This window comes from Bos mutus, chromosome 16 (assembly GCF_027580195.1).
Source record: "Bos mutus isolate GX-2022 chromosome 16, NWIPB_WYAK_1.1, whole genome shotgun sequence".
Taxonomy (NCBI): Eukaryota; Metazoa; Chordata; class Mammalia; order Artiodactyla; family Bovidae; genus Bos; species Bos mutus.
The window spans coordinates 8,290,617-8,304,294 of NC_091632.1; the positions used below are offsets into that span (position 1 = coordinate 8,290,617).

Sequence of the window (13,678 nt, forward strand, 5' to 3'; positions counted from 1 at the left end):
TCATCCTACTGCTACATCAAGAATTAACCCTGGTTCAGTTCACGGGTCTACAGAATAAAGGGGAAAGTTAAAAAAAAAATACAAAAAAAATACTCTATTAAATCAAAGGGTTCAGAGAGATAATATTAAATCCTTATGAGTATGTTTTCTATAAAAAGAATCCCCTCCCAGCAGCCGCAGGGTATCATTACTGGAGAGGCAGCAAGTGGTTTATTAGAGATTCAAGCCATGGCATCTGGGCCTTGCCAAGCATGCAAGTTGCAGCCTGTGAGCCCCTGGCTCCCACAGTCCCTCGGCATCTCACAGTAAGTGCTGTCTGCCTGGCCGCGCCCTGCGCCCCGCGTGTGTAGGTGCAGAGGCTGGGACCAGCAGACAAAGAAGAGCATCCTCAACTACGATGGAAGCCCATGCTTTTCTTCCTCCCTAAATTCTTTCAGAGCTGAAAAGAGAAATGTGAGAGGAAAAAAAAAAGAAATCACAATGTGAATTAGGGAACTAATTTAGAACATATCTTCAAGTGATACTCTATATCTGTTGTAAGTCCCTATAGAAGGCAAGAAAGAGGGAGAGAGAAAGAGAGAAAGTTCAAAGTTCATCATAATCCTTTAAAGCAAGGGAGGGGGCTTCCCCCACCTGCCTTCTTAGATTGTCAACATTGGTGCATCTTTGTGTTTCTTTTATTTATTTATTTAAATTTATTTATTTTAATTGGAGGCTACTTACTTTACAATATTGTATTGGTTCTGCCACACATCAACATGCATCTGCCACGGGTGTACACGTGTTCCCATCCTGAACCCCCTCCCACCTCCCTCCCCGTACCATCCCTCCAGGTCATCCCAGTGCACCAGCCCCAAGCATCCTGTATTGAACCTGGACTGGCGATTCGTTTCTTATATGATATTATACATGTTTCCATGACATTCCCCCAAATCATCCCACCCTCTCCCTCTCCCATAGAGTCTGAAAGACTGTTCTATACATCTTTTTCATTTCATACACCATGCAAACACATTCAGTCGTATATGGAAACTGACCACAGGACCACCTTTAGACAGGAGAGAACTCTATAAGATTTAAATGAACCAGTTGGTAGAATTTTGTTTTACTTAAATATCATGGGCTTTGACCAAGTGCTCCTCTGAAACCTTTAGTAAACATTTCTCTCCCAAATTAAGTCTATTTTCATCCCCAGCCCAACCATTCAATGGTTTTCTGTTCTTCATAAATGGGTTCAATCCATGTGGAATACTTAGGATGGGCTTAAAATAAGTGTCAGACCATTAATAGCTTAAAATGTAATTAATAGCAGTTGTCAGTCTTAATTTTAAAAATTTGCAATATTTTTTTTAATTGAGAACACCTATTGTCCTCTATCACTCCCTTCCAAGTTCTTGCTATTCTTATACTTCTTTAATTAATAGGAATAGTGGAGAGAAAAGGCAGCTAAAAATTAACTGCATAGTGTAATTAAGGATGACTGAAAGGAAAATGAGAGTGTTAGATAAGTCCTATGACCATTGACATGTTTCACACAAACCCTTTATTGTAAATTTTAAAAAATTCAAGTCAGTATACTTTCTAGCTTTCCTTTCCAATCAAATCAAAATACAGGAAATTTATAACATGAGTTCATAACATCGAGGTTTTCTTTGTGGCATTAACAATGATCTGACTGCCCCTAGCACCCACTTATTTGCCACGAAAAGGGAATAAGGTGAATGGAGTGCTTGTTTGGGAGTTTGGGAGCATAACTTAAAAATTTTTTTTTTTATTTGAAGTATAGTTGATTTAAAAGGTTGTGTTAATTTCCACAGTACAACAAAGTGACTCAGTTATACACATATATACGCCCTTTTATGACATTCTTCTCCATTATGGTTTATCACAGGATACTGAATATAGTTCTCAGTGCTCTACGGTAGGACCTTGCTGTTTTCCATCCTACATATATAAAACAGTTTACATCGTCTAATCCCAACCTCCCACTCCACCCTCCCCTAAACCTCCCTCCTTGGCAACCACAGACCTATTCTCTAGGCCTGTGAGTCTATATCCGCTTCATAGACAGGTCCCTTTGTGGCATACTTTAGATTCCACGTACGAATGATATCATGTGGTATTTGAGTTTTTCTTTCTAATTCATTTCGCATGATCATCTCTAGGGCCATCCACCGTCCTGCAGACAGCATGACTTCATTCTTTTTTGTGGCTGAGCAGTATTCCACTGTATATGTGCATCACGTCTTCTTACCCATTCATCTGTGGTCAGACATGTACACTGTTTCCATGTCTTGGCTGTGGTGAATAGAGCTTCAGTGAAGACAGGGGTACGTGTATCTTCTTGAACTCAAGCTCTCTACAGGTAGATGCCTGGAATAGGATTGCTGGACCACACGGCAGCTCTATTTTCAGTTTTTTAAGGAACCTCCATACTGTTTTCCAGAGTGGCTGAACCCACGTACACCCCCAGCAGTGCAGGAAGTTTCCCTTTTCTCCACACCTTTGGGCACACAACTTTTTATGCATATTCAGTCACTCTGTAATTTTAGTGAGCCTCTGAGCCCCAGTTTCGCAATTTATTATAGGAGGAATTTTGCCAATCACAGAAAATTGTTTGAGGGTAAACCTACGAATGCCACATGGGCTCCAAAATGCAGACATATGTGTGTGCATAGGGGCAGGGGGCTTGTTAAATTCCAGTCCTGTCTGAAAACTTTAAATTTCACATGAAGAACAATTTGGTGTCATGAACAGAAACAGGAAGTTCCTTGTGCATTTAGTAAAATAAATCAGTTAAGAATCTCGGCCATCACCATACCTCAGAGGTTGATGGGTGTGTATGCGTGGCCTTTTCAGAGTGTTTCACCCTTCCGTGATGTTAAAGCTGACACTGGGACTTTGAATTTCTTAAAGCATATCTGACATATCTCTTTAAATGAACTGTTTCTCCACTTGTTAGTGGTTTGCCTCCTATAAGCGGATGTGCACAGAGTAGCTGGGTGAGCCCCCGTGAATCAGACTGGTCCCCAGCCCGGCCCCTTCCCGCTCCCTGGCTAAAAACAGGAGCTGTGCTAAGCGCCTCCCCGCAATGCCACACCCACAGCCTCTGCTGGGGAGGCCCCTCGTGGTGGCAGGGGGAGACTCGTGGGCGCCCATCGCCCCTCCTTGTCACTTCATCCTTCGCCTGCGCCCCTGAACTGTCTCGAGAGCCTCACCCCAAGTGCCTAGGAGCATAGAAGAGAAGTGTGGGAAGGAAACACATGTCACCTGGACAGAGAACATGGGTAGTCTTTTTAAGTAAAAGTAACAGAGATACATTACTAAAGAGGGAATGCACTGTCTAACTGAAGAAGATCAACAAACTCACAAACCCACAACACTGTCTTGTACGGTATTTTTTACAACAAGATGCCAGGCTTCTCTGGCTCCGTAGTAAAGGGGGGGAGCACGTTGTTTGTCTTCATTTAGTTTACTTGAAAGGAAGAGACCACATTGCTTAATCACGTTCGACATTTCCATTTTTGAAATTTCAAGCATTTTTGTAGACTAGAAGAACGATAGAGATATAGCACAGGATTATTTAGGTAGATAAATTAGTCTCTTTAGAGAAATTAGATGATAAAAATAAAGCAAATATATTTAATGGGTTTGGGGATGAAATCTAGGTTTATTTATCAATTGAGCTAATAGTATTTAATATTTTAAAATCTTTTTACACATGGGAAGTACATCTAAAGGAAAACTAATGCTTATAATTAATTAGCCTAGTGGAGGTTGGCAAAACTATCTGTTTTATCTTTTCAGGGGTCTCTGCTTGTTATTTTACGGGGGAGGAGTGGCATGCAATGTTTTCTGGGTTAAACAGGTAACCCTAAGAATGGGAAAATTTAGGATATGAAAAATTGGCAGATCTCTATGGATTGCCAGATTGGAGAACATTTCTGTAAAAAGATAAAAATCAGTTTTAGCTATTTGGCTTTCCATGACCTGAGCTTTACATAGTATCTTTGTTCTGTACAGGGATCATGGCAAAATTACCAACAAGTCCGTAAAGGAAACTGAAGGCGGTTTGATCTACACCTTCAATGCCAGTCCCACAAAGGCTGAAGAAATATGTTACGTCTCCAAAGACATATACCTCTAAAGAACACAGTCATGCCCTAAAATTAGGACATGATTCAGGTACGGCATTTCTTTTTGTTCGGTTGAAATGCTTTGTTCTGTCTATTGTGGGTAATTTCTTCTTCCCCCCACCCCAGACTCCCTCTCTCTTTTCTTCTTCTCATTAACATATGTCCTTTATAATTGATGTTATTTGCTATCCTTTCATCAAATCTGAGCCACATCACTTAGGCAAGCCATCCGGCAGGACACCTAAATACACATTAGAGGAGCCTGGGAGTCACAAGAGGCTCTGACGGGCTCATCAGGGCAGTTATAATAAGCATCTTGGTCCCTCTGAAGGCACTGCATTCAAAGAATGGCCTTCATCGTGACTCTTTTTAAATATGAAAGTAAAGCGTGAAGCCCTTTGAAGGACCCAGCAAACAACACACACGTGAAAGGAGATCAGTGAGCCTTAGAAAGAAAAAAAAATCTTTATGTAGAATCTGTGAAGAATCTTAACAGGTTTTAAAGAAAGACCTCCAGGTAAATTGATGGCTTTTAATAAGACACACGACAGCCTCAATTATGAGAATCCGTTCTGTGAGTTCTCTGTGCCATTTTATGTTCTCAGCAGGGTTGTTTTTTTTTCCTCATCAAGAGTTTCGAGGGATATCTACTGTTGTCTGTGAGTGAAGCATGTTTAAGCGGTCCCCCAAAGCCGTGCTAATTTAAAAAAGAAAAAAAAAACCAACAACGTTGTCAAGTGGTCAGACAGACTGGAACTAGAGGATTATAGGTAAGAGGGATAAAATGAAGGGTTGAAAGCTGTAATTTCTATTTCTGTGGTGGCAACTGAATCGGCTGTTGGATGAGGCAGTTTAAAGAGGCAGTCACTTGGCTCAGAGTCTGGGAAGGACTTGACGGCACACTCCTGACTCAGTGGTGTAGACCCTCCGCAAGGTCGGGATTGCTTGCTAGGTTCCTGTCTGTCTCTGCTTCCCACTCCCCATTCACTTAGATTCCCTCCCTGTCTTTGACAATTCCATGTATTATTTTCCTTCCTCACAGTTTTTACCCTTTTTACCTTTTTTTTTTTTTCAAAGACACTAGTTGCTTGGCCTCTGACCACTGCTCCATGCTGGGGCCTCCCAGGCAACAAAACAGACTTTAAAAAAAAAAGAAGACACTGTATCTCAGAGGCGTCCTCACTTGACCTTGTTCATTTTCGAAAATGCTGTGGCCGTAGATTTTCAGAAAGAATCCCTCCCCCAGAATGGTTTTCAAGAACACGTAGGCACATATGGATGTCAGGCAGTCTGGCTTGTAGATGGCATGATCTGAAGAATAAATTATAATAGTAACAGGATCACTCACAAAATGGTGAGATATAGGTGTCTGTCTAGGTGATATAAGTCACTGTGATCCTGGGTGTTTCAATTCATGATCTGGCCTTCTTTTTATATTTCCATTGGAATTAATAGGGCCATAAAGTCGGTAGAAATCATAGAAATTTTGTAACACGTCTCTCAGATTGAAACCAAGAAAATGAAGCCCAGAAAGTCATTCTGCTTATGTATAAGTGCCATTGGTTTAATTGTAGTTCTGCATATTTTTAGAAAAAGAAAAATATTTTTCCAAAGACTGGATAAAAAATGTTTGAGAAGACATACCACCGTGGAAATATATCTGCAATAAAATATCACTATCATTCAGTAGGCGATATATATTGAAGCTGCCTGGGGGTATCAATCACGGAACAAAATGTCCTTTAATCATCATATGAAGTATGTAAACCATGTACAAACTACGCACATGAATGAATATTCATTTTGTGTATAAGTACAACACCCTTTTGACTTTTGTGTATCCCAATTGCGTGTTACTCGTAGTCACATAGTTGCGATCAGAACAAAAAGGATCTCCCAGAAGAAAAGAAGGTAAGTTGTTCCAAGGATGTTGGGAATACAGAACTTCTTTTCCATCACTAACCTTGTGCTCCTAAAAAATGAATGAGAAAAATTCCTACCTTCCACTTCTGAGTATTCTCATAAGAACTGGCAGAAGAGGGAGAGGGGAAGGGATCTACTGCAGATAAACAGCGAGATCCCATTATTCAAGGCAGTCGGTGATTCTAGAGAAAATACCGTTTGCTCTTGAAAACATAGTAGACTTCTTGTTTAAAAAGATATTATGCACACCCCAAAATATGTTTGAGAATCAAAGCTTTTACATTTTAAATTATACCCCTAAACTGGCTTTCTAATTTGTCTAGGATATCAGACAACTCAGAAAAGAAATATTTCCTCAGATTAATCTTTGAAAATGTCACATGGAAATGTGTTTATCGATGTTACTGCAAATTAGTATTTTTATAAATTAAACAAGTAGACGATCTGACCTTCAAAAAGCCTGACCCACTGTCTTAAGGTTAAATATGCAAGTCTTATAGATAGGTAGATAGATAGAAGCTGGTTAACTTTTCAGTTTAAAGTACACTTTGATGAAAATATTTAAAAGACAGCCACCTCTTCCATTAAAAGTGGGCATTTTGATGAAATAATAAAAATCAGGAGGTTATCAGTTTCTATAATTAAACTCTCGCTGCTTATTCAGGGCATAAATTTCGGTCTCCAAACTTTGTTAAACATTTAAGTGAAATAAAATTTTTTAAAAAGATTTAGACAGTAGTTTGGGGATTGATTTCATGTTCAATCTTGATATGTGTTTCAGGGACTCCAAATTCAGTGAAACAGCATAAAGATCTGAGTTGTCTCTATTACTGTCATAATTTACAAGCGTGTGTGCTAACTTGCTTCAGTCGTGTCCGACTCTGTGTGACCCTATGGATGGCAGTCTGCCAGACCCCACTGTCCATGGGATTTTTCAAGCAAGAATACTGGAGTGTAGAAATGGAATGCTATTTTCCTCCTCCAGGGCATCTTCCCAACCCAGGGATCGAACCCACATCTCTTACATCTAACCTGCATTGGCAGGCAGGTTCTTTACCTCTAGTGACACCCAGGAAGCCCGGTAATTTATATAACAGAGAGCAGGAAATGTAACAGAATGCGGATCTAAGGAAAAGAGTGGGAGGAATCCGCACACACAGGGTTGTGCATGGTTACCTTTCCTGCGCACCGTTCTGCGTACCATTCTGTAGCAATGGGGTTTAGTATTTCCTTTCTTAACGCAACGAAGAAGTTCATGGCTAACATCAGAGTTTGCAGGTGGGTGGGAACTATGCTTTTCTTAAAGATATCCAGGATCAAACATTGCAGAGTTAATTAGGCTTTACCTCGAATTGCCTTTCCTACGATCCTCGGAAACGGTGGAGTGCAGCTGTGAGTCACCTGCTTGCTTTCTAGAGATAGTGTCCAAGGATGTAGCTCCGTGAAAATTCTAATCAGATTACACAGAAATACAGTGCTCCCAGTCTGTGCTTTGTACTCGCAGATAAATTATATATGCATAGTAACATCTGTCCACTGTTAAATTTCATGTCGCACAATTCTACTGAATTTTGAATGGCATCTTTAGCCACAGAAGCCTAGAAACATCCTTTGGCTAACAAAAGAAAAAGTCATCACATGCCTTTGGAAAACATTTTCAGAACTGTCGCAGGAATTGCTGAAAGGACCATTGAAAGATGTTTGCTAATGGAAAATATGTTTTGTTTAGTAACTGGGCTATGCTTTAATATTTTATCAACCTGACTGATAGAGTTCAATCATAAAGAAAATTGAGAAAAAAGATGAAATGTAAAAAGAATCTTGTTAAGAGCAATAAACTTATAGATAGTGAAGTAAATGGTGGGTTTTTTTTTTTCAAGATGAAGTCTTCTTTCAAGTAAATAACATGTTTTTGGAAAGAAGAAGTTGACTAACAGAGCTGAACATTCACACAAGGCAACATGCCAAGAATTCAAAATGCCAATGCAAAAAAAATGTGAGCTCCTAAAAGGGGATTCAATGCTGGTCTGTAATAATTAGCTGTACTTTCTCTGCTGAGAAGGAAAGCTCTCCTCGGGGCCTGAGGGTTGGTGTGGAATTGGAGATTTTGAGTATAAGAAAGGGTTCCAGGGTTGTACAGCTGTGGTGAAAGACTTTGGCTTCCCAAGTGGGTAACATGGAAATTATAGATGTTGTTCAGTTGCTAAATCATGTCCGACCCTTTGCAACCCCATGGACTGCAGCACGCCAGGCTTCCCTGTCCTTCACTATCTCCCAGAGTTCACTCAAACTCATGTCCATTGAGTCAGTGATGCCATCCAACCATCTCATCCTCTGCTGCCCTCTTCTGCTTTCAATATTTCCAGCGTTAGGGTCTTTGCTGATGAGTCAGCTCTTTGCATCAAGTGGCCAAAGTATTGGAGCTCCAGCTTCAGCATCAGTCCTTCCAATGAATATCCAGGGTTTATTTCTTTTAGAATTGACTGGTTTGATCTCCTTGCAGTCCAAGGGACTCTTAAGAGTCTTCTCAAGTGCCAATTATAGTGACTATCACTAATTTAGTGTGATGAAATATGACTTCATTTTTCTCTAGGCCAAAACTTTTCAACAGAAGTGCTATTGATACTTTGAACCAGATAATTATGGATGTGGGAGATTTCCTATGCATTGCAGGGTTTTTGTCAGCATCCTTGGCCTCTATTCACTAGATGGGGTAGCTCCCTCCCCACCACATGGATGTCTGCAGACATGGTCCCTGGCGGAGAACCACTTGTCTAAACATGTTTCATTTCTTCTCCTATCTCACTACAAAAGGAGTTAGGTTGGCTCTTCACAATACTGTCGTAGAAACTCTGCATAAACAACTGGTATGTATCAGGTGAAGAATAGCTCTGTAATGCAAGTGTTTCTGCAGCACCTAAAATCTAGGAATCTCAAAAATATTTTTTTTAAAAAGGAATCTAAGAGCTCAGAGTGACAATGTTTATTTCAGTATGTGCATGTTTTTAATTACAGTGAAGGTGCTCCCCAGTAATAAATAACATGCAAACACGGTGGGGGTGTGGATATGAGATAATTATCAACACAAGGGAATTGTGAAAAGTAACAAAACACTTTTTTTTTTAAAACAAAACACTTTTATAGCAAATATGTTGAAATGTAAAACAAATGGCCATTTCTTTTACTTATATACTATGAGACTGTTGCTTGCTGTTTAGTGACTGAGGAAACATTTTGATTACCACAGATGTCCTAGGTCAAAGTTCCTCAGAATTTCATTGCCTCAGATGAGTTGAAAGGCTTGTTGAAATAAAAACTGCTGGGTGTTATGCCCGGTTTCTGGTTAGTCAGCAGGGCCTGAGAACCTGCATTTCTGCCAAGTTATCAGGTGAGCCAGGACCAGGGACATCCCCGGCCCTGGAGATGGGCTCAGCCTCAGATGGAGCTTCTCAGTCTGACTTGGTAACTTTTTATTGGAAATGGCAAAGGCTCTAAACATAAAGAAATAAAGGAGTTGTATGAATTTGGGTTTACTCATTGGCAATAGACCAAATCATCTTTGTCACTGGAAAGAATGACTTATGAGAGCAAATGTTTTTAATAAGAGTCTTCACGTACCACTGAAAGACAGGAAACCTTAAAAACAAAACGGATGCACTACTCTCAAACAGGGATTTAAATTAGCTAAAAACGTTTTTAAATGCCTACTACAATGTAAAAGTTTGTTTTCCTACACCAGCAAACACTTAGGTGTCAGTATTTTGTTCATATTTTCCCTTAATTATTGCTTTTCCACTTGTCAGAAAAGAATTTATCATTGTTCACCCTCAAATTCTTCCCCCTCCCGATGTACACATTAGCTCTTGTTCTTATATGTTTTGTACCTTAAATGCACTGCACTTGGTAAGATCTTATGATTTTTAGGATGTTATTAAACTCCAGGGAATATAATATTTTGAATAAATTACTCAGGATTCAAAAAAATATTTTCAAGGGTCTCCTGGAATCATGCCATCAGTTGTGCCTTAGTCAGAAACAATAGGGCAGGTTCAACAAGACAGGCTTATAGTCTTGTCCTAACTCCAAAATTCTACAGGGTGGGAAGGCCTGGCTTAAGAATTGCAAAGGTGATTTGACTGCTCTTAGCTCAGTGTAAGCCAGTAGTAATATGCTATTGCCCACAGAAGCCACGAACACCTGGGTGTTTTAGTAGGAGAGAGTTTTTGAAGTGAGGGGAAATGAGAAGGACTTTATCTTCATGGCTGGTAGAATGAATCCAGAATCAAGCACTTTGCAGACCCCATCCTTGACACTGCCATGTTCGTAGGTGAACCAAAGCACTGACTGTTCTGTTCACTTACAAGCAGCATTTAAAAAAACGTTCTGTTGGCCCTCCCTGGCAGTCCAGTGGTCAAGACTTCGCCTTCCAGTGCAGGGGCTGTGGATTCGATCCTAAGATCTCACATGCCTGGCAGCCCAAAAAACAAAACATAAAACAGAAGCAATATTGAACAAATTCAGTAAAGACTATAAAAAAATGGTCCACGAGTCAAAAAAAAATTTTTTTTTCTACATTCAGCATATAAGTAATTGAGATCCTTAGACAGAAAGGCAAGAAATTGTTAAACTGACTTTTTAATTAATTTTAATAATCTGGGAATAAATATAGACTGGTTTTGCCAGTGGAATATGCCAAAAGAAGGTCGTTTAAAATTCCCAGATAGAAATATGGCATCTTAGTTCTAGCTTTGAAATAAAAGTTTATATTGAGATTGACATGTACACACTACAATATATAAATTAGGTCCAAAATATTGAATTAGGTCCTTAGGACCTGATGTATAACACAGGGAACGCTTACTCAATACTCTGCAAGGAACTGTATGGAAAAAATCTAAAAAGATGCATATATATATATATATATATATATATATTTATGACAGATTCACTTTACCGTACACCTGAAACTAACACAACACTGTTTAGCAACTGTACTCCAACAAATATTCTTTAAAAGTCTATAGAGCTTTTGATCATTTGTGGTCTATTGATAACACAGCAGGAGAAATTGAGAAAGAGATTATTCTTGGATGAACACTGGAAAATCACCACCCATTTTCCCATATTCAGTCGCTAATGACCAAAGATAGTCCTCAATGGAGTTGTTGATTAATTAATCTTTTGTCTAAACATTTTGTTTTTCTTAATGCAATGGGCAAGCCATAGTTCCAGAACACTTATATTAAATTTAAACCTTGTTATCTGGCTCTTGGTCTTACAAGACCTACTTTCACTGATAAGGCCTGGTAGCCTGTAGCTCTGAGGCGGGGGCTCCGTCTCTTTGTCTCTTTGAGGGGGGTCCCTCTCTTTGGCTCCCACATTTAATCATCCTGACCCATCTTTTTGCACAGCAGCAACTGTACAAACCTCCACACTTGAACGCCGGGACCTCGCGTTCACGCTGCGTGCCTCTGAAGCGCTGATATTAATGCCGTAGCCATGGTTTTCAATGGGGATGGTAATCTGTGATAACAAAATTGTATCCCTTCCTTCCTGCAATTACCTCACTATCCACACAGCCTTGACGTCTGGAGGCCCACTGCTGCAGGAGCAGCTGGCGTTCCTGTCCTACAGCAGGAAGTTAACCGCGCATTCCAAAGAGCCCTAATTGTTTTGAGATTTTCCTGGCAGCTCAAGAAGCTTGGATCTTGGAGGGTACACTCTTTTGTACCAACCTCACTTTGGAACCGTACACAAAGGAGTAACTTGTCGCAACCTGAACCACTTAGAGGTAGCAGATACTGTCTTCCTCCTCATGGCCATCACTGCACACGGTGAGCCAGTGCCAAATGTAGCCGTGCGACGTGCAGAGTGCTTCTGAGAGAGCTAATGGAGGCCCTGTTCACACAGTGCTCACCATGGTCTGTTCACCGGAGGACCTCACTCTGCCGCCATTTTCTCAAGTCGTGCTCTAAATCGTTGGAAGAAAATGAATTAATATAAGCTCAGGACCTGAGTCTCACAGTGCTGTGGGAATCATTGTGCGCTGGAGAGCCTCACATAATGTCCGCATTAACAGAGACTTTTCAGATCCTTATGGATTTGCTAGAGATCTCCAAAGGAAGTGCAAAATTATTCATTGCTGGGCAAGCTCGACTATACTTTGGCTTCACGAAATATCTGCAGTGAAGTTTTGAACTGATAAAATCTATATACTGTTCAATCAGAATGCTTTCATCTTTTTTTAAAGAATTGAAGAGAATAACTACTGGATGGATTTACTGTGAATTTATCATTGAAATGGCCACAAATAATTATTACCTTCATTGTAAGAGCATTAGTGCTTTTTATTCAGCAAGTTGAGAATAAAATGGATTTTAGTAACACCCTACAATTACCTCATTAATCAAAATTATTACTAGGGATCTCCTTGAAACTGAATTGGTTTGCTGCAGACCTGATTGAAGACTGCTCTGATTCAGAGCAGATCTCTGCAAAAATACGATGATGGATGATTTGCATTTAGTTTACACATTTTATCTATATATTTTTCTCTTTCTTACATTTCCTCCAAAACATAGCAGTATTTCCCAGTGAGTATTTGTATTGGCCTTCAGCTCCAACCTAATTTAGTGTTTCTCTTTGTTTAGTTATTACTTGTGGAATTTTATACCCGATGAAATTAATCCTCTCTCTCATAATTTAAGGGTTGATTCTAAATATTTATGACTTCTATTCTAGTGACTGTAATCTCTGATTCCCCTTCTGGTTAGAAATGATTGAGCACCGTGTTTACTGCATTTTCCCTATGCTCTTGATCCTACATATGCTTAAGGACTTTGTCCATTTTTTCTAGCTCTTCCTGTGATGATCAGAAGATCTGTGCCTCTCCTAGGATTTCAATACTCCAATGTAGAGTGAGTGTTTAAATAACCATAAAAACAATATTTGTTTGCATAGTAAATGGCTTGTTTACCTTTACAACTTTAGAAAATCTTGCTTTGCCGTCTGCCTGGAGCTGATATTTGTAATCATTAACAATTCTGGTTTCTAAGAAAGATGGTAATATGAATATTAAAAAATTTTAGAATCAGATGCAAAATATCCAATGTATTCTCTACAATTGCTTTTTGTTGCCATCTGTGCCACTTGCCTTTCTTACTGTCTTCAGTAGAATTCACTTTTCATCAGCAGACACTGAGTCATAGGACATTCTGTATCAATTTTGTGTTGTTCCTGGACATTCACAGATAGATGAATTATGTTCAGAATCAATAAAACCAAAATTATTTTCATTGATGGCATTTTCACACGGCATTTATGTTGTGCAGAGACTCAGGTAAAATGCCAGCGATGCACTTTTAATGGACGGGGTCCGTGTGCACGGGAGAGTCTGGGCCGCCATTCAGCAGGTGGGGACGCCACCCCTTGGTCCAGGTCTGATGGGGGTGGGGATGCCATCCCTTGGTCCAGGTCTGATGGGGGTGGGGACGCCATCCCTTGGTCCAGGTCTGATGGGGAGATGCACAGAAGGATGTGTGTGCTTGACACAGCAGAGGGTAACACTCCCGAGTCCACTCATAACATGCCAGGTGGGTAGCAGTACACCCTAGGAAAGG

General features: G+C 40.0%; 1 long non-coding RNA gene across 2 annotated transcripts in view; it reads left to right on the forward strand.

Moving 5' to 3' along the window:
* Positions 1 to 13,442, forward strand: part of LOC138991231 (uncharacterized) — a 53,366-nt gene extending 39,924 nt beyond the window's left edge. Inside the window, exons 2-3 of one of the 2 annotated variants that reach the window (XR_011467198.1) lie at positions 4,024 to 4,185; positions 11,639 to 13,442. This is a non-coding gene — a long non-coding RNA (uncharacterized lncRNA). The remainder of the gene's footprint in view (positions 1 to 4,023; positions 4,186 to 11,638) is intronic. The other variant, XR_011467197.1, reaches the window with a different exon arrangement.
* Positions 13,443 to 13,678: the final 236 nt, after the last annotated feature.